This window comes from Arctopsyche grandis, chromosome 3 (genome assembly GCF_051622035.1).
Source record: "Arctopsyche grandis isolate Sample6627 chromosome 3, ASM5162203v2, whole genome shotgun sequence".
NCBI classification, from domain to species: Eukaryota; Metazoa; Arthropoda; class Insecta; order Trichoptera; family Hydropsychidae; genus Arctopsyche; species Arctopsyche grandis.
This window is the reverse complement of record NC_135357.1, coordinates 25,603,597-25,626,971: the sequence shown is the minus strand read 5'-3', so window position 1 is coordinate 25,626,971 and position 23,375 is coordinate 25,603,597. Positions and strand designations below refer to the sequence as shown.

At 32.1% G+C, this 23,375-nt stretch overlaps 1 protein-coding gene across 1 annotated transcript in view; it reads left to right on the top strand.

Moving 5' to 3' along the window:
• Positions 1 to 23,375, top strand: part of gogo (thrombospondin-1 like protein golden goal) — a 230,965-nt gene that overhangs the window by 48,700 nt on the left and 158,890 nt on the right. The window contains exon 3 of the mRNA XM_077427072.1: positions 21,295 to 21,322. The gene's annotated coding sequence lies outside the window, so the exon portion shown is untranslated. The remainder of the gene's footprint in view (positions 1 to 21,294; positions 21,323 to 23,375) is intronic.

The window sequence follows — 23,375 nt, the reverse complement described above, 5'->3', positions numbered from 1 at the left end:
TAAGGAGACCAAATGGTAGAATTGTACTCTAATTGGTTTCTAACCAGAGTGGTGTATAAAATTTTAATCGTATTTACATTTTTGAAGTGAGTACTATTTCTTATTAAGAAACCAAGTGTTTTGATGGCATTTTTTGTGATAAAATTTATATGAGAATTAAAAGTTAATTTGTCGTCAAAAATAACTCCTAGATCTTTAATTAGCGATGATGATGGTAATGATTCATTATTTATATGATAATTATAAATAATTTTGTTATTTGACCTACTGAACCTGACAACAGAACACTTCTTAATGTTTAAATATAATTTATTAAAAGAACACCAATCGTTTAATGAGTTTAAATTAGTTTGTAAAGTAGCACAATCGTTAGTGTCTTTTATACATTTAAATATTTTTAAATCGTCTGCAAATAAGAGCACTTTAACATCATTAAATATATTTATAATATCATTTATAAAAATATTGAATAGGACTGGTCCCATGTGAGATCCTTGGGGAACGCCACTAGTTGGATTAAAGGAGTAAGATTTAGAATGGCCGATTTTAACTAATAATGATCTATTGGACAAATAGCTCCGAAACCAGTTTAGTAATACACCGCTGATTCCGATACTGTTTAGTTTATATAATAAAATCTCAATATCAACTTTGTCAAATGCTTTACTGAAATCAGTGTAAATTGAGTCAACTTGCAATTTAACAGATAAGGCACTAGAAATAAAATTTTCATATAATAATAAATTGGATAAGGTAGATCTACCAGAAGTAAAACCATGTTGTTGTGGAATAATAATGTTATTAATGAAAGGAATAAATTCGTCTAATACTAAACTTTCAAAAAGTTTTGGAATAGTTGATAGTTGACAGATGGCTCTATAGTTCATTACATTATGTTTATCCCCATTTTTATGGAGAGGCATTAAATAGCCAGACTTCCAAGAATTGGGAAATATACCAGTGGAAATAGATTGATTAAAGAGATTAAAAAGAGGATAAGTTAATACATTGGCACAATTCTTGATAAAAATTGGGGGTATGTTGTCAGGACCCGCAGATTTAGATATATCTAAGGCATTTATTTTGTTAATCAATTTTTGAATAGATATATTTATAGAATGTAAAGGTGAAATCAGGACATTATTATTTACAATGCTATAATTAGAATTATTGTTGTTGTTTTTGACATAGATCGATTTGAAAAAATCAGCAAAAAGATTGACTGAATCATTAGTATTGTCAACAAATTTACCGTTAAGTTGAATGTTTTCTGGTATATATGTTTTATTGTTGTTTAATTCTTTAGTAAATGACCAAAAATATTTGGATTTTGAATCAATGAATGATTCTGTTTTTTTAATATAAAGTTTAAAACATTTGGATATATGTAGTTTACACAAAGCTCTTAGTTTTTTGAATTCAATATATATGTGTGTAGAGTTATAAATTTTGAATAATTTGTGCACACTTTTTTTTTATGTATTAGGTTTTTTAATTCGGGACTAAACCATTTTGGAAAAAAATGCAACTTATTTTTATATTGAGGAACATGGTTGTATATACAAGAGATTAATAATTCATTCAGCATAATGACTTTTGATTCAAAGTTAATGTTATCGTTTAAGAACGACCAATTAGTGACATTTAATTGGTTCATGATTTCGTTATAATCGGCTCTGTGAAAATCAAAAATATTTTGCTGAATTAAAGGTAGATTAGTAGATTTATTTAAAGTAATAATAATATCTAGGGGTGGATGATGGCCATCCACTGGAGATAGAACATCATGAGATTTCATAACGTTAGTGTTTTTGAAATTGGAAAAAACTAAATCTAAGACACGATCATTCAAATTGGAAATAGTATTAAATTGTTTAAGACCTAAATTTAAAGATAAATTTATAATTTCTTGATGAATTGGAGAATTTTCATTCATTTCAAGGTTTTGCCAGTCCAAATTTGGTAGATTAAAATCACCAGTTATTAAGAATTTTGAATCAGGATATTTTAATCTGATTGTTTCAATATTATTTATAAAATTATTATATACACTAATGTCAGAGGATGGAGGGATGTAAACACAACCGAATATGCACTTTACATTGAAAATTTTGGTTGATATAAATATTTGTTCGATGGAATTGTTTGTGTTGATGATGACAGATGATGAATGAACTTTTTTAATAAGAATTGCCACGCCACCGCCACGAGTCTTCGTACTGGTGTTTATGTTTCTATCATATCTATACATATTGTATGTATGAAAGTTTAGTTCGGAGTCATTTATAAGGTTGTTTAGCCACGTTTCTGTTAATAATATGATGTCATATGCGGAAGCAGCTATAGCATTTTTAAGGAATTGTATTTTAGATATAATGCTTCTGACATTTTGGTAATATATTGTTAGTTTTTTGTACTATTTTTATTTATTATTTTAGGCACTCCATTAAAATATTTTATTATTAAGTCACTTTCACCTTTGTCTTTTCTGGTATTCATTTCGTTCCACAAATTGTTTATATGTAGTCTTTGCATGTACGTTAGGTCATTTTTTATTTTAATTCCTAATTTGGGTCCTTTTCTAAGTAATGATATTGCTGTTTGCTGTACATCGAGTTTAACTTTTAGGGGCCTTGGCTTCGTACCTTGTTTTAATCCGATTCTATGAGCGGTGAATTTGTGGTTAGGTAGCTCGGCTTTTGACAATAAATTTGCGATTACATTATTGTCGTCATTATTACCTGTTTCAGTAATGTCAAATATGATAACATTGTTTTTTCTATTTTTTCTTTCTTCCATTTCACTAACAAGTTCCAATGTCGATTCAATCGTGGTGGGTGTATCTTTAGACATATAAATTTTGGTAGCTGACAGCTCTCCTTCCAGCATTGCAATATTACAGGACATTTCGCCTACAGTTTGCGAGATATCAGAGGTGAAAGGCATCAATTTGGCCATTTGGTCCTTGCTAAATCTATTGACAGGGTCCATGAGGACTTGGACCATACTCTCTAATATTTTGGAGACGCTTTGCACGTACTTGGCCATTTTATATTTTATTTAGTAACAATGAAGAAGTAGCAAAAACACACTTTGGCGACACGACCGAACGCGACAACGAACACACTTATTAATTAATGCATATGGATATGTATTTGAAAGCCGATTTTTAATTTATTTGCACAATAATCAATGTAAAATGTTATTGAAACGCGCGAACAATATATGCACTGCAAATCCAATTAAAATAAACGAGTCTGAACTCGTCGGTTGCACGTTTTAAGCCGACACTCAATATATGGAGGCTGGATCCCGCATTTTAAGTCGCGTAATGCACTCCAGGTTTTATGGGTTTTTCGTCTGAATTAGAGGTTGGAGGGTTGGTTCATCTCGCAGGTAGGGGGTGGCGGCGTATGTGTGTTGAATGTCGACGAACCGGAACCGGAACCGGGGTATTATTTCGCAGGTATTACGCACATTTACGCGAGATAGAATTCTCACCTCGCTTTCATTACACACCTTCTTCTTTACGACTTTTGTTTCAGACGAGCAGGCGGCCGCCATTTCGAATTCAACACCTCACCTTTTCAGCTTTTTTCTATTTTAATTCACATCTATTTTTGGCACCCTACACGAAAAAATCGGCACGACTTCTCCGAAGTCGGGAAATTGTCGGAAAAACATTCTACTAATGCATTCGTAGAATTTCATACTTTGAATACAAACACCGTTCGGACTATTATTATATAATTCAACAATATGTGTGTAAACTCAAAATTTTCGCTTGAATATATTTTATCTTCTATGTACATATGTATATTTGAATATGCTATACCCGTCTATGAATTACTTTTATTATCATTTTCTATTAATATTAGTATATAGCAATGTTCACTTTTATACAGGGCTGTGAGTCGATTCAAAATTTATCGACTCCAACAGGAATGATTTTATTGCCAACGTATAAAATTACTAGTAATAAACATAATAGTGAATTTAAAATTAAAGAAACTAAAAAAGTCACTAAAAATTGACATTTAACCCAATTTTTTGAATTATTGGTATGAAATAGGTATAAATAAAAAGTAATTATATTCATAGTACATACTGTATGTGCATGAATTGCATAGACAAACAAATTAATTTAAATAAAAAAAATGAGAGTAAAAATGAGAATAAAAAGATATGAGACGCAGAAATTTTATTTATAAAGTATTTTTTTTAAAAAAATCATTAAATGTAAATTTATTAAGGGATTTACTTAATACAATTGGAGACTCTAGTTTGACACATACCGTAATAAAAACAAAAATAATAAAAATAAACAGGAGTTGCCCTGAGGAGTAATAAAAAGGAGTTGCCTTGAAGCGCCACTTTGGCCGGAAACACGTAAATAGATTAATTAAAAAATGAAGTAATAAAAATAATAATGAAATACTAGAAACATAAGAATAATACGAAAAATGTAAAAAATAAAAATGAAATACAATAAAAATCAAAATCTCGAATTCAAATTTTTCATTGATCATAGAACTTCATCTATTGTTACTACGTACATATGTAGATAAAATAATATATAATATTTAAATTGAAAAATATAATTTTTTATAAATCCTTGTGTGAAATGCAGAATAGGTCAACACTGATTGCTATTTCATTGAGAAGGAATATCTTAAGCGATACCGGCGAGCTTTGGAGCAAGCATGTACATACATACATATTGTACATATGTATATGTATGTATGTACATATGTATGTGCGCAAATATAGGCAAGTAGAGAGAGCACTATCGAGATATATGGGAATATTCTGGAGCCCATAAACGGAGTTCCTCGAGAATTTGCGTATTATTTATTTCAGTAAACAAATTCGTCTCTGTGACTCCGTGACTCCGACTCTGTGACTCTGTGACTCCGACTCCTCAGCCCGATTTTAATGTCTAAGTATCATAGTCTAGCAAATACATATATTCGAATAATTCTGTAAAAAAGCAGCTAGCAGATAGTTTGATTCGGAATCTTGAATTCCTTTGAATTTATTATTCCTTAGATTTATTATCAAAGAGAATACTATTGACGAGTATCGTTTTTTAGCATAAAAATCGCATGAATTCATACATAAGTGAAGGCACTAGGACTGGCTTTGAATTGTTGTGATTATATACGTAAAGCTATTATTTATTGAATTGTTTCTTCGATAAAGTTTACCTCTTGCGCTCTTTTAAATCCAATATGAAGTTGCCCATACTCATATTGATGTTATAAATGATTTGTACTGTTGAAATATTGAGTTCAAACAATTTTTCCTCCCCTATAAAGTTTATCGAACGACGTTCACTCACTTGGGCACTTCTTCGTAAAAGATTGTCGAAGAATTTTATTGTTTTAAACATTTTTTCCTACAGTTTGTCTTGTCTATATATCGTTGATTATTTACGACCTGGAAAAATAATTTTGATGATTGATGGCCGTTTCTAAATTAATTTGCGCATCCGGCGATGATAGGATTTTGTTCGGCTACTATAGGTATGTATATGCATACATACATACATATATGTATGTATGTACGAGTATAATATATTGACATACGCGCCACAAAATTGACGTTCGCGTGTTGCGAAACCGCCGAAATTAATTTCGTTCAATCAACAAAATCGTTTTGGCGGATTTGCATGTTTGAAAGGAAGCCGTTTGTTGTGTAGAAGTTGTTTGTCGAAATCGCCAAATGTACATATACATATGTACATCGCAACAGATACGTTTTATCACACACATGTATAATACATAGATGTACCTACATATGTATGTATGTATGTAGTTTTGTTTGCCGCCAGTCAACAAATACAGTATGTTATCATATCAAATACTAAATTCAAATTTTAGTATTACAAAAGAAATGATGTGTATTTAAAATTTCTGGTGTGTTCAAAGTATTTATATTTTTGATTTTTAAATGCTTTTTATTATTACTAAATTATGTTCACAATACATCTTATATCTATTTTAATAGCTACTGATCTACTGACTATTTTCTATTTTACAATTTTAATTTAATTTTGTTAGTAATCATAGTATTATATTATTCTAAGGTTAATGTACAGCATACTAGGAAAAAGAGCTCATAAACCTGTTTACAATTCTGAAGTATGTATATGTGATAGTAGATAGTCGTGGTTTCTATGTAATACTTCAAATTTTTTTTCACCTGAATATAAAAATTTCCTGCGACAGGTAAATTAAAAAGCGGTTATACGAGGAGGAAAATCACCATTAGGCTCCTGTGGGAAAACGGTGATCATTAGTCTCTTCGCTTGTTGAATTGCCGCTGGAATGAGACATAAAATATCGTGCTGAGAGACGTCTGCATTTAGAGAGGCCTCAGTTTTTTTTATTTTTAATATTAAAATTTCTTTTTTTAGAAAATAGAACGGATATGTCAGTCTATTTTTATAACAACAATGTTGTTACTTCACTCTGCTATTACATGGATTTTAACTTGAAAATTTCCTTAAAATTTATACAGTGTAAATAATATTGGGATAAATATAGCTTTTATTGTTTACTGAAAATCATATTTATTTTATTCTATTTCAATTGAACATGAAAACTTACCTTTAAAGATCGCTCCAAAACGACGAGTGTACTAATACAGATACCATACAATAATACAATTAATACAAGCATTTTTACACAATGCAAATTAATACAAACATCATCGATAGTGACATGCATATATGGAGAAAATTTTGCATCATTTTATTATAGTAATTAGCGAACTTGCAAGAGAGATTGGAAAGGAAATACCAATTTACAGGAACCGTTTCAATGAAAATCGGAAAAATTGACAAAATAGATAAATCAAGGTCTGGCTGACAGCTACTAGTAGGAATCAAACCGTGATCATAGTATGCTAACCAATAGTCCACGCTGCAGGTTAATATAAAAGTAACATGACTTGAAATATTTCGTTTTCTTTACAAGGCTCTTTTATATTTTTATCTCTATTGAAAAACACGACGTACACACACGAAATATTGAACCCTTGATTAATTGATATGGCAATGAAGTAAATTTATATAATTTTCTGTCGCTCGCGATATAAGATTTGTAAATAAATTAGAGGGATATTTTGAAAATTTTATTTACTAAATTTCAAATTAATCGGCTCGAAATAAGTGTGTCGAAAATTGATTGCAAAAATCCGCGTCTAACGGTTGAAAGGACATGACCATAAAATATATTTGCAACCGTTTCATTTAATTTCAAAAGACTTCAATTCAAATTTAAAATACGCTTTCATACAAATAAAATACGTGGGCGTACTTATTACTTGGAAAATTTTCATTATTTTTTTTGCGAACAATTCCGGTAATTTTATTTATTTTTTATTTAAAATTAAATGTGACCCGATACGCTGAAAATATGTTTTATTGCGCACACAAATCACTTTTTAATTATATTTTATAACGCTGTAAGGACGATAAAAATTTTTTTTTTCAGCTTCCTAAGGCCGATCGGGTCAGTACGAACCCCTACACAGACACACACACAACAATATATTTCCGTTAATTTACAATACCAAGTTCGAAACAAACGCAATTTAAATTTCCGGTATATATTTGCACACAATTACACACTTTCAAATATACACCTACGCCACGGGGAGGTTGTGTACAATGTCCGCTGTGTGCAAAACCGGAAACATAATCGATTTGGGCTATCTTCGCACACCAAGCACTTTGAAACTTTAAACTTGATGTACCAACACTCGATACGGGGTCAAATTGCCACGGATCGACCCTCGACGGGTTAACAACTTCGCTTGAGCCCCACCTCAGCTCGGGAGATTTTCATAAAAATCATGTTGAAATAAAAAAAATAAACTCGCTTTGGCTATTTAATCGCATATTTCTTAATAATTTTATATTTTAGCATCGTCGAGTATCGCCGAGTGTGAAATCCCCTCTGGGTTTGCCATTAACGAGAAAATTTCCGGTTTTAATGTTCTCAAAGTGGCTTAGTCGCCAAACAATTAAATAGGCCAATTTTCATCGGTTGTATAAATTGCCATCACGACGTTGCGGCTTAATCATTTGCATAACAATCGTAGCTTACACAGGAATGTATGGGTAAGTGTGTCGTATTATGTAGGTATATGTATGTATGTGTGTATTCAGTGTTTCTCATCGCGGTGGTTTAATTTTAGATTTTCTGGAGTATATTGAAAGGCAGGTACATCATACTCGGGGAAAAAACGTACAAACAATGTTTTATCGTATAATACGTTTAATGTGTCACCGGAGACATGCTGACCCCCCAACTAATGCTTCTCCGTTAAATAACTTGATTACGTAAAACGGATTATTTTGCTTCTAAGTCTTCCTACACTTTGTTGTTACGCGATACCCTGCACGACACTGGAAAGTAAAATATCACTTTCACCCAGAAAATTAAACGAGCGTACAAAAGAAAAATTAACATTGAACATCTGCCGAAAGTGCATTATCGTTTCCGTCTCAATTTGAAAGTATCTATGTATATATATATATGTATGTATATATAAATATCAATGTCTGTCTGTCTGTGTGTCTCGAATAGGCTCCTAAACCACCGAACTGATTACGATGGAACCTTCAAGATTTGTTGTATGCATGTCCGGAAAGATTACTATGAAAAAAAAATCACCTAAAAACGGTAATGAGTGTCATTGCAACGCTATAATTTCAATTTTTTTCACGTCGTAACCAACGTGTTCGCTGCCTGCGTTTTTCCGACAAATGGGAACGGGAACGGGAATTGAACGCATGCCGGGTTCAGCTATTAGTATAATATTTTTAGCCGTCTCTAAACTCATTTTAGGGAAATTTTTATACTCGGTATCATTATTTATTTATTTGTAGTTTTGGACCATTGTGGCATACAGGAAGAACCTAATGCGCCACAATGGCCTACATTTGATACAGAAGAAAAATAAAGATGAAATAAGTTAAATATAAAATAAAAAGAAAAAAGCAAAACATGATAAAATAAAATAAAAAAGTAACAAAAGAAAAATAATACATAAGAAAAAAAATGTACAAAGGTGTAAAAATCAAAAATAAAATTCACAAATCACATTCTTAGTTTCATATTGAGTAAAAGAAAAATAGTACATAAAAATGTACAAAAGGAGAAAGAAAAAGAAAAAGTAAAATAAAATAACACAAAATATAAATAAAAAATAAAATCAAAGCGAGGCCAAAATGGAAGAGAGTAGATTAAGATTCCACTCATACATCACATTCAAATTAAGAAAATAATGATGAGCGCAGGTTACCAGATAAATATTTAAAAATAATATCCGATGATCTACGCTCACCAAGGTGGAAAATATCGCAGTCCGGGACGGCAGCAATGATTTCATTGAGAAGTCGAATAGCTCTTGGTATAGGAGCCATTCGAAAAAGGACTGTGCGAGCAAGAGGTACAACCATCAAATGATGATGTCTACCACGCACATAATTATTAGGGACATATGTAGAGTATCAACTGTTCCAGCAACACCGGGCATGACGTATTACCACGCTGTAGCTGGAGAACGAAACGAATTAACGAGAAGTTCAAGGGAATTATACCCAAGCATGCCCAAAAGGAAAGGAGTAGGATAGAGATATGGGTAGTACCCATACTCTTTCTTATATAGAAAACGAAGAAATGCTTTTTGCACTTTTTCAATAATAAGAAAATAGTTTCCTTCATGCGGATTCCACACAATCGCATTATACTCTAGCTTAATTATCAAAAGCGAATTGAAAAGCAAGCGGGAAGACAAAGGGTTGGAGTCGTTGGAGAATAATCTAGCATATCTCAAGACAAATCCAAGTCGACGAAAAGAAACGTCAGCGAATGTCTTGATATGGTTGTGAAAGGTGAGTTGAGGATCAAAAGTGATACCCAAGTCGACCATAGATTCCACACGCTTCAACAACTTGGATCCAATGGAATATCCGTGATAATAGAGCGAATTCGCACGTCCATAAATCATTATGGCACATTTACTAGTATTCAGTTCAAGCCCTAAACTGGAACTGAACTCTAAAACAGCGTTAATATCCGCTTGAAGGAGAGAGCCTTGCCTCTCATCCTTAACAGCAAATCCAAAAACATGATAAATTTTTATGAACACATACATACATACATATGTGTACATATAAAGGTATTAGGGAGTCCATTATCGGTAAATGGCCCGTAAAATAGCTTTGGAATTTATTGTCAAATTATTACTTTTACCGGTAAATCAACAAATCATATTCGCTGCGTTTTATGATATTCCTCTCCTTTATTTTATCTTTTGGCAACACTGGTCCGATCCAGGAAAAGAAAATATTCAATAATGAAAATTATAGTAGGAGTTATAAAACAAGATGTAGTAAATCTATTAGTTTCAGATTCCGATGATGATATTGCGTGGTTCCATCTATGAATAAATGTGTGCTATCAGCAAAAGAAAGACTTCAGTTAGCTATTAGAAATAAACCTGAAGTCAGTTTGGGAATGAAACCAACCAAGAAGAAAAAAAATAAAGAAATTGTGAGAAAGGAAATTACTTTCTTGTTAAAAGAAATAAAAATGAAAACATTACTTGAAAAATTTTATCACGATACGATAGTGTGAATACTATGTTTTCTTTGCTGTTATTTTCGTTAGCAACCAATAAAAAATAAAATATTTTCTAGTCCATTCAAAAATATTTATTTATAAATAATTCATAACCTTTTTCTGGCATTATATATATTTATAAAGAATATATATTAGCGTTTAGTTGAGTATATTTAGTACGAAAAAATATTTTATTTTGATATTGAAAAAACTGGTAATTTATAAGATTATCGGATTACTGGTAAACGGAAATTACCAGAAATCGGACAAATCGGACTCCCTAGTACGTACATACATACGTACATATGTACATACATATGTAAATGCAACAATGTTTTTGGATTTATGAGCCGTTATATATGAAAGTCCAATTTTCAGTTTCAGAAACAGTATTGTAAAACGCAAATATTAATATTGTAAAACGCAAAATATTATATTTAATGTTTTACGAGATATTTCTCGAAATGAAGAATAGTGGACTTACTCCACTTTCAAATATAACGGTTCATATAATGATTAAACTACCGCTCATTAGATATGTTAAGTCTCAAAAAAGTTGAATCTTTATATTTTAATTTAATATATTCATATTTTTCTAGTCGGGAATTGGCTATTCCCTTTTTATTTTTTTGTTGTGTTTAACCGCTATTATTATATTTTACTACCTGGATAGAAATAAGTATTCTAATATGATACATACATATACGTATACGTATAATTTTATAGTAATATTACTATTATGTGTAATATAAGGAATTTATTAAATAATGACACGTTAGAGATTTTGCCTGAGGATAGTTTTATGAGCGCGTTTATTGCAGTTTCGTTGTTTTTATAGCCATTCTCTTGAATGAGAATAAATCTTAATGCTTCACCCTCTTAAGTTTCAACGCTCATATTATTATTATATGTACCTATTTGAACAAAGTGAGATTAATTCACATTTCTCTTCATTTGTCCGTTTTTATTTTTTTTATTTCCCACACGTAATATATGTATACATACTTCATTTCCGGCTTCGGTTTTTGTTTATTTTATCAAAATTTATATTAAAAGTTACCGAACACGAAGGAGCGGTTTTGTTTGCGCAGTTTGGCGAATATTTTAAGCCGATTAGATCGACAAGGATGAGCGCAAAAACGGCACAATGCGAGACCCAATATGCCAAATGAGTATACAGACGAATGCCACCGACCAGCATTTCCCAATTTTTATCGAAAGCGAACGAGAGAGAGGCAGAGATTACAGTTGAAACGGTCGAGCTCACAAACCGCGGCATATTCCATACGTATTTATTAAATCTTTGTATTAATTTGATATCATATATATAAAGACGGTAATCTGTGTGTGTGTGTGTGTGTCCTAACTCTCGCCGAACATGATGAATCAACCAGTATGGGGAACAATTTTTTTTTTTTTTCACATTTTTCATTTTTTCAGTTTTTTCATTTTTTTCATTTTTTCAGTTTTTTAATTTTTTTTCAGTTTTTCAGTTTTTTTAATTTTTTTCATTTTTTCAGTTTTTTCATTTTTTTCATTTTTTCAGTTTTTTCATTTTTTTCATTTTTTCAGTTTTTTCATTTTTTCAGTTTTTTCATTTTTTTCATTTTTTCAGTTTTTTCAGTTTTTTCGTTTTTTTCATTTTTTCAGTTTTTTCATTTTTTCAGTTTTTTCATTTTTTTCATTTTTTCAGTTTTTTCATTTTTTTCATTTTTTCAGTTTTTCAGTTTCCCAGTTTTTTCAGGCCCCGGGGTGCAGAAGGCATCGGGGGCGCTGGGGGCGAAGCCCCCGGGGTGCCGAAGGCATTGGGGGCGCTGGGGGCGCCGGAGGCATCGGGGGCGCTGGGGCCGAAGCCCCCGGGGTGCCGAAGGCATTGGGGGCGCCGGAGGCGCCGGCGGCGCTAGGGGCGAAGCCCCCGGGGTGCCGGAGGCATCGGGTGCGCTGGGGGCGAAGCCCCCGGGGTGCCGAAAGCATTGGGGGCGCCGGAGGCGTCGGCGGCGCTGGGACCGAAGGCCCCGGAGCGACGGAAGCGCCGGGGGCGAAAGCCCCGGGGTGCCGGAGGCGTCGGCGATACACAAAATGTAATTCGTAATTCGTAATCACTTCGTAATTTGTCATTCGTAATTCGTGCATCAATTTCTTTCCGAAACCAGTCGATTCAATATCTTTAACTTTATTTTTATTCGAGTTTCAATTCCTTTTCGAAACCACCCGTTGAAATCAACGGGTCTAACACTAGTATATAATAAACAGAACGAATGGACGGGCTCGTCGATGGAACGGATTGCGTAATTGGATTTCAATATAATTTTGAGAAACCCAAGGTCAGCAAAGGGTCACGAATTTGAAGGGGGTCGACTGAGTATAGGATACCTACACATATATAATATATACTGTTTATAAACCGAAGGGGGATAGGACTACAGGGAAAGTGTGATTGTTAAGGGGGATGAGGGTGTGGCGTCTATGGGGATTGGGGCAGTTCCACAGAAGACGTTCGCTCTTCGAAGACAACACTTAAGGGACGGGCCAAATTCGCAACCAACGCAAAATTGTCTTTTAATTTGCATATAGATCAAAAATTCAACATGCGTATTTGTAAAGCGAGAACATACAGCCTGAAGATCGATAATGGCAGCATAATTAGCTTTGGGTTGATTTTGGAATGGGGGGAAATGAATCATAATTTACTTCATGTTTGCAAAAGTAGCCTGGGGATCATTTATGGGGACGAATGAATGAGGAATAACAACAGGAGAAATAGATTTGAGGGATTATAAGTATGCACTGGTGGTATATGGTACGGTTGTCGGGTAAACAAAGGCTAGCAATAGGAAGCTGGGACGCATAAGGGGAGGATTCTAATGTTACAACGGCAATTTGATGCTTTCTGCAAATAAAGGAAAACGATGATGCACGCTACTCAATGTTGTTCTGCTAAAAACGGAGTGGATAATACTTCTAGTTTCTACTCACTTGTACACACATACATGCATAGTAATATATATGTAGTTACAAAGAGCTTTTCGTCGTTGGATAGGTGCTCTTATGTCCGTTATATGAGCTGTTACGAAACTAGTTTAAGTATTTCGAAAACCATTATGTACTTGGGATTTGAGTTGGATATAAAATTCTTTGTTAAAATTCGTACCTATAGACATATGTATGTATGTACATATATGCATTAACTATTGTGTTACTTCAGATGCCCTAAAAAAGATGCAAACTGTATGAACTCTCGTATGAATTCTATCAACGTAAAATTTTCGATTAAAATTCAATTATTTACTTCTATTTTCCAACTTTCAACCGCCTGATCAATGCAAGGCAATTTAGATAGTATTGAATAATTGAAAATCTGTGCTACCCTTGCCTAAAAATATTTTCAAAGGTTAGGTTGGGTCTAGAATCTAGTACATACGATGACATTTCACGGGATGCCGCTTTTATACATAAGTTAATCTATTTATAAAAAAATTCATATGTACTTACTTTCTATGATTTCTATGTATTGAATGATGATGTCTTCAATACATTTTATTGTCTTCAAGATTTGATTGGATCGTAGTTTTAATCATGTTCCAGGTGAACCGGTTTTGTGTTTACAATTGAGCTTAGAAGTAAACTTTAAACAATTTAATTCTCAAATCTAGGTTTGAACTAGTATGTGTATGTATATAGATATATTCAGTAGATAATTTTGACGATGAGACAATTATAACTTGATAAACTTTCGTAAAAAGACAATAGCAGTTCTATGAATGTGTCGGTAAATGAATGGTGAATTTTGAAACGGACAACTTAAGCGTCGGAAAATAGGAAAATTTCAATGGAAAACGTAATGGCACGTCGCTTTGTTCCAGATTCTTGTTCACATGCGTATTAAAACACTTGTATCGCAGAGTGTACATTTTGATTAAATCCGGCAGGCGGCGACCAACTTCTTGTTTAACACATAACAAGTTGTCGTAATCTCTCTCTCTCACTCTGGCAACTTTCGCTTCCGATAATACACTTTCGGGCGTCGACAAAGTATAAACAACTTAACTTCAGAAACATTCAAGATTTTCTAATTTGGCTCGTAAGACGTCGCTTGCAAATAATTATAACACGGACGAGATTCCTCTACGCGCTCTTCTTTATCCGAAATATCAGCCTACATATGTACATACGTGTAGCACGCTTGAACGTCACGTTTAAATCCGAAAACTTTTACGTGTATGTATGTATGTACGGGTCTACGTGACGAGCCAGAATGTTAAATTACAGAAAACACAAATATCGGAAGGCAAAGATCGAAAATCGAAAGATCTTAAGTCGAAAGATCAAAAAAAAAAAGAGTGCATGGTAAACGGTACATACTCACTTAATTTGCGCGAGCAGGGTACAACAGGAACAAGAGGAATAGGCTTTTCCTCCCGTATTCTGCGCGCGCACATTAATATGCAAATATAAAAGCAAATTAAATAAACATTTCAATAACTGGTACTTGGTTTAAGTTTGATAAAATCACAGGTGCTAGAATTTTGTATTTCCAAAATATACATACATATGCACATATGCATTTTTGGTAAACTGTGAAAACATAAGTAGTGATCGATTACGGGTTCAAATTAGTCAAAATCTCAAGGTCGAATTTTTGTATGATCAAAAAACTTAATCTATTATTAATGCGTATGTATGTATGTACATATGTACATATACATATATATATATATATATATATATATATATATATATATATATATATATACATATATATATATATATATATATATATATACATATATATATATATATATATATATATATATATATATATATATATATATATATATATATATATATATATATATATATATATATATATATATATATATATATATATATATATATATATACGGCAGCAGTCACATAAAACGGAACGCTTAAGCGAAACATGTTTTTGCGTGAAATTTCGGTAATCTTATATAAAACCAAAACCGAAAGTCATTTAAATGATAGGTTGTATCATAGTGCATTCGTGTAACACCAAACGTGAAAATAAAAGGTGATAAAGATGAGTTGGGGAGAAATTTAATGGAGGGCAGATTTTACGACCGTGCGTTGACTTCACGGTTAAATGAAATTTGAAATGAAAATAGCACTATACATATACATTTTTAATTTTATTACAGTCACATATTATTATTTACAACTTATAAAAAAGAAATTAATATTTTGCAGCGGCTCCTTTCGATTTTATAACTTATTTTATTCGGTTTGGCATAGAATCTACTAAAGTTTTTAAATTTTCGATTGGGAGGTCTTCGTACCATATCTTTTCTATTATTTCTTTCAACGATTTAAGAGTAGAAACATTGTTCTTCCTTATCCTGTACTTGATACACATCCACAAATTTTCGATTGGATTTAAATCGGGACTATTGCCAGGTCATGGTAGTGTCTTTACACCCATTTCTTGTAAATAGTCCCGAAATTAAAAAAAAGTAAAAAAAAATTTCAGTTTTTTGATTGAAATTTTATAATTTATATTCAATGCTATCAAATAAAATGAATACTCACCAATTTAGCTCGATGACAAGGGGCAGAGTCATCTTGAAAAATTATATCATCGGAATATGAAAGGTGGTTTTCCATCGATGGGACAAAGCTTTCTTCTAAAATTTTTTTATATTTTTTTCCATCGATGGCACCTTGTAGAAACTCCAATTGTCCAATGTTATGGTACGAAAAGCATCCCCAGACCATTTGACTTGGAAGATCCTTAACAGTTTTAAGGGTACAATTTTCATTATACCTTTCGCCAACTTTCCTTCGGACATACGGAAAACCATCAGGACTATAGAGGTTAAACTTTGATTCGTCGGAAAGTATCACTCGTTGCCAATCTGATGGACTCCAATTTTCATGTGCTTTCGCCCATTCCAATCGATTGTTTTTCATTCTCTTGGTTAGTAATGGGTTTTTTGCAGCTTTCCGACCGTACAGTCCAGCTTCTCTGAGTCGCCTTCTTACTGTTGAGTCGCTGATTTCCATGGAAAATTGTGAAGATACATCTGTTCTTAATTCTACAGCAGTTTTGAATCGCTGCTGTAAAGATAATCTGGTTATTACACGGTCTTGCCTCTCCGATGTGCATCTTTTCAGTCCGGTCCCCTTCTTACGATCAAAACTTCCAGATTCTCTTTTTTTTTCCAGTAATCTCGAAACAGTCGATATAGAACATCCCATTTTCTTGGAAATTGACCGAAAGGAAAATCCTGAACTCGCCAATGTCGCGATTTTTACACTCTTCTGCAATGATAACTGAGCTCGTTTTTTCATGTTGACGTGTTAAAATTCGAATTTGATGCTTTCTCCTCAAAAACCCACACTAAACTGAACTCAAATCTTAGAAAACAATCACATTTAGAATATTTGGTCGTTAAAAACCCTACACATAAAGGGATAATCCTTTAATGGCCTCGAAGTCGTAAAATTCACAAGCGTTCCGTTTTATGTGACTGCCGGTGTATATATATATATATATATATATATATATATATATATATATATATATATATATATATATATATATATATATATATATATATATATATATATATATATATATATATATATATATATATATATATATATATATATATATATTGGCTTCTATTCCAAGAGCTATTCGACTTCTCAATGAAATCGTTGCTGCTGTCCCTGAATGTGATATTTTCCACCTTGGGGAGCGTAGATTATCGGATATTATTTTAACATATTTATCTGGTAACCTGCGCTCATCATTACTTTCTTAATTTGATTGTGATGTATGAGTGGAATCTTAATCTACTCTCTTCCATTTGGGCCTCGCTGTGATTTTATTTTTTATTCATATTTTGTTTTATTTTATTTTACTTTTTCTTTCTCCTTTGTACATTTTTATATACTATTTAAATTTTGTTCAGTGTAAACAAAGAATGGGATTTATGGATTTTATTTTTCATTTTTACACTTTTGTTATTTTTTTTTCCTCTCTGAATGATGTATTATTTTCCTTTTGTTACTTTTTTATTATTATTATTTTATTTTACCATGTTTTCTGCTTTTGCTTTTTTCCTTTATTTACAGTTTACTTTTTTTATATCATGTTTTTATATATTTTTCAATTGTAGGCCATTGTGGCGCAATAGGTTCTTCCTGTAATGCCACAATGGTCCAAAACTATTAAATAAATAAATAAATAAATATATATATATATATATATATATATATATATATATATACATATGTATGTAGATATTTAAGTAAAATATACGCATGTGGACATTTTAACAAGATGTAATTTTGATTTTGAAGTCATATAGCAAATATTATTTGTGACATCAAAAAAGGAATATGTTTTTAATTAACTTTGAAAAGTAATTTTTTCTGCGACGATACACTTTGCTCTTTACGCAACCTTTCGATTATGGCGTTCGTTGACGAAATTGAACACGATCGAACTTTCGTGTTAGAGTTTATAAATATTTCGGCAGTATAGAGAATTTCTGTATTATTTCCGAAAGCAATTTGTCAAAATTTGTTACGCGCCCTACCTAAAAGCACGCTGCACACAATAAATCTTTGGTCAGACTTGACGTCAGATGACGTCATACCGTAGCGGGTGTGGTGTAACACGTTACGAATTCTGTCACATTTACTTCATACGTTCAACATATATGTACTGTACATATACATACATGCGCATACGATATATTTTTTGTTTTATTAAAATGTTTATCTTAATTTCATAATTATCGCTTAACATGCAACGGACCGCTTGTCAAAGTGGGGCGCGCGTCGCATCAAAGCCGCCGCACTTTGAGACGCATTCAACCCAGGGTAGGGGGATGAGAAAAGCAACACCCCAACCGAAGTGCAACCCTCGTATGACCTCTCAACCCTCCCCCACAACAAAAAGGGGAACGAGGGTGCATCTCACCCCCCATTCTAGTAGTAGTCGCTATTAAAACGGCGAATCGATATTTGCATGTATGAAGTGTGGAAAAAATATAAGTATGAAATATTTAGACGATTTGTACCGTATATCTATATTAGGGGGAGAGATAGTTTGACTTAGGGTTGCTCTAATTTATAATGCGAAGGTCGATTCGTTCGTATCGATCTCGTGCATGTGCCAAAGGTGTATGTGTGTGTGTGTGTAATAAGATACGTACATATTTTGAGTTGCGGGGAAAGGTCGTCGAGGAGAAGTTGTCGTAAAGTTTGGGTGAAATTATGATCACTCTAAAAATATATCGACGGGTTCGATGGTGTAAATTCTGAATGTTAAGCTAACGTTGTAAATTGCGCTTTGGCGATAGGAATTTTTGCGGAATTTATTATGTCGGAGTAAAATCTTGTGTAAAGAAGTGTCGCATCCCTTATATAAAAGTTTAGTGCGTAAAATGATATACACTGCATATACAAAAGTGAATTGGAATGACAACAGTTTAAAAATTATATCATATTTATGTTTATTTACATATTTTTGCCACAGCGACATAAAATAATACTCAGAATACAGACAAATAAGTATAAGACAAATACAATATATTTATATATATATATATATATATATATATATATATATATATATATATATATATATATATATATATATATATATACATATATATATATATATATACCTATATATTATGGATACAAAATTTTTGAAATCATATTCAAATAGTGGTGACATAGTGGGTAGGACGGTTTTAGCAAATTTGATAGAGGAACCGCTTCAACATTTAAATCAGATACATTGGCAAACTCTGATAGGAAACGATTGACTTGGAGTTACAAATACCTAAGTCTGACCAGCAGCATTTAAGACTCGGAATAAATTCTTTTCAATCGAGGTCAGCTCACGAGATCGAACCCGGCGACCTCTCGGTGCTTAATATTAACGTAACCACCAGGCCACGCTACTTCCTATTAGTAAATAATATGACCTATTAGTGAAATAAAATTATATACTAGAGATAATGAGAGGCTGTAATGCAAATTTTATAAGATATATTGCGAAAAAGATGAACTTATAGGCGTTTAAGCAATATAAATATGACAAAACGAGCGGGGGGTGGAAATTTAGATAAAGACCATGAGGAGAGTGGGAGTGGACAGGAAGGGGGTTTGTGGGGAGGGCGTGTTAGCGCGAGCTCAAAATCGGAGTGGGGATGGAGAGGAGCGGGTTTGTGATGTGGGGTGGCGCGATTTGTATCGGCGACGGACTATCATCCAACTGTCAAAATTTATAATTTCACTAATAATAACAGTAAAAATGTAACTGTATTATAATTTCATTGCTGCTATAATTTCACTGTGACACGCAATATCATCTTAAACGATCTTTTGCGAAAGCAAACTAAAAAGAGCCTTGTAAAAATGATTTTGTTCGGACGTGTTTTGCGTACAGAGCCAAAACTTAAAACACAAATTTACTTGCACCGGGATACTAGCTGTAGTATATTATGTACACTGGCAAGCAAAAGTGTCCGATTTAATTAGAAACATTACATTTCGGTCAATGATGACGATGCAATTTTTCATTTTAATTGTAAATCAAACACCACAACAAAGCAACGAATATATAAATGATCGAACAGAACCATTATCCGTGATAATTAGTACCCACAAAACGCGAACAGAGGTACCTCGCGCAAAATATACACATTTTAATTTATTTTTACATTGATATATACCAGGAAGGCTTGACAGGAAGATGCACTTTCCTGGACAATTAAAAATGCAGCATTTTATTATTTCATAAATCACTGTATTTCGAGAAGTCGAAGAACACGAAATAACAAATAATTAATCCATTGAGATATCTATGGATTTAGATTTCGTACATATTTTTTACAAATTGTACATAAAATAAATACAGAACATTTGTGACAACAGGAAAGATGATTTTTTGCCAATTTTGAGGAACCGTTTCAACAATGATCAGATAACATTGGAAAACTCTGACAAGAAAAGATCGATTTGGAGTCACAGATACCCCCAAATCTAACCAGAATTATAGCGGATCGCACCCACTGATCACTTGGTGCTAAACATACACGCTACCATTGAGCCATACTGCTGGCTATATGTAGTATAATAGAATTTTACCGAGGCGCTCGTCATTTATACCGTATCACCCGACGTTATTATAATGTATTTCACACATTACATATTCAAATATACATACATATTTACTCTTGTACTCGTACGTACTATACTCGTCTTGTGAATTATTATTCGCTTGTCCCAAATTTATCGTAGGTACGCGAAGGTTGTCTTTTATTGAGAACGAACACAGGTAGACAGATACTTAGATGTATGTATGTGAGAGCGCGCGGCTACGCATAATGGGTTCGAAATAAAATATCGCTTTTATAAATATTGAATTTGTTCATCGGGCAAAACGAAGGGAAAGTGCACACACACACATACACTCGCTTTATTGCCCTCGTTTTTCCTCTCTTTGAGTCTCTTAGCGGCATCCCTGAATATTTCATGACAGTTTACGCGGCCGTATGTCAGCGCGCGTAAGCCGTGTGTGTCAACCCTGCTTGTCAATATCGAAGTTGTTGCCAATATCTTGATGTACTTATGTCTTTATTTTTTTCTGTTTCAGGGTATATTTGACTGCATCCGTTGTTCAGGTGAGTTTTTCCAATTCAATTTTAGACAAATTGTTTGCATTGTTCGGGAAGGATGACTCTGTCCTTTTCCCCTACCCGTCGTGCATGGAGGTTATTGCGTTCGGGTAGTTTTGACCCCACCACCTTTTAACCCCCTGTAACGTATCTGTTGTTGTGATAAAGCCGTCCGGAAAATCGCTCTTGTATGTACTGAATTTATTTTGAAAGATGTTCATTTGTTATAGAGTTTCATGTTTTAAAAAATATATTTTATTTTTCTATATACTGTAGTTCAAAATTAATGATAAAATAAAGTTTATCCAGTCTGGAAACTTTTGGGTCTAATATCATACACTATACAGTGCTATAAGAATTGTAAATAGGTTTTTGAGCTCTTTTTCCTATTACGCTGTACATATTAACATTATAATAATATAATACTATGATTACTAACAAAATTAAATTAAAATTGTAAAATAGAAATCAGTAGATCAGTAGCTATTAAAATATATATAAAATGTATTGTGAACATAATTTAGTAATTATAAAAAGCATTTAAAAAAAAAAATACAGTGCTACAAAATTGATAAAATGTACAATTTAAACATGAATATGTACATATACAAATATATGTACATACATATTTCAGAAAACCGTCTAGAAGACAACTTTCAATATTTATAGGTACTCAGTGAGTCTGAATTAATATACCTATATAATAATTTATAAAATCTTAGTGTTTAATATGAACTATTTAGCGATTATATTAAATCTTAGTACAAATCCGCACGACATATATACATACCAGTGACGTGTCATGAAAATCTCTCCGTTTTTATCGCACAGCCTTACGTGTGCGAGAGCAGGATACAAAGGGACTAGGTGACGTCATGCCGAATCCCCTTGTATCCCCTGATACATACATACAACATAAATGGTGAAAAAAAGTGACGTATGTATAAAAAAAGAGTATTATATATTCTATACATATATATTTTTTGATAACGGGTTAGCATACATGTGGGATTTAGTTTTATATCTTAGAATAATGCATGTATGAATGATTAAGATGGCATGCATGAGTAGAATGAATGATGACGTTGGTCACATATATGTACATAATGTGACAGACCGTTGCGGCGCTCCGCCAAGTGAACAAGTGGACAACGTTTCAAGCTGCTCAACGAGTTTCATTTTACACTACCATCTATATATAAACATATATTGTACGTTGTAATTGGTAAAAATATGTTTTTATTATTCTACTAGAAAATTTATTGTTTTTAATTTAAAAATTCGATTTAATTCATAGACTTCAGACATACATATATAATTATGTATACCTATACAATATATAATATTGGATATTTTTCAATATTCGCAAAGCTTTTGATATCAAACGAATTATTATATTCCAATAATTTAACGAAAGCAATTTATACTAAAGTAAAATAAAGTTAACGACGAAAATTCATATAACAATTTTATTCATTAAAATGATACCCACGTTTATGTTTATTATTCATTTAAAAAGACTGTGTTTAAATATGTACTATTTGTATATACACACATATATATATATATATATATATATATATATATATATATATATAAATATATATATATATATATACAATATAATATTATATTGTATATATATATATATATATATATATATATATATATATATATATATATATATATATATATATATATATATATATATATATATATATATATATATATATATATATATATATATATATATATACACAATATAATATTAAAACCAACGGACTGAAAATTCTTCAAAGCTTCCGTTTTGCTAATTTTAATATTTTAAAACCGCATGTTTAATTAAAAATTAAATTAAAAAAGTTTTAAAAATTACTTGCGGTGAATTCCTTTGAGGGTTCACGGTGCCCGAATCTTAACTGGAGTTTGAAAAAATGCTCTTAAATACAATATACATACATATATGTATTCTCAAACAACGAGAGCATAAAAAAAAACACTAAAAACGGCTAAATTCACGAACAATATTAATTAATAAACTTAAATTTAGCCTTAAAAC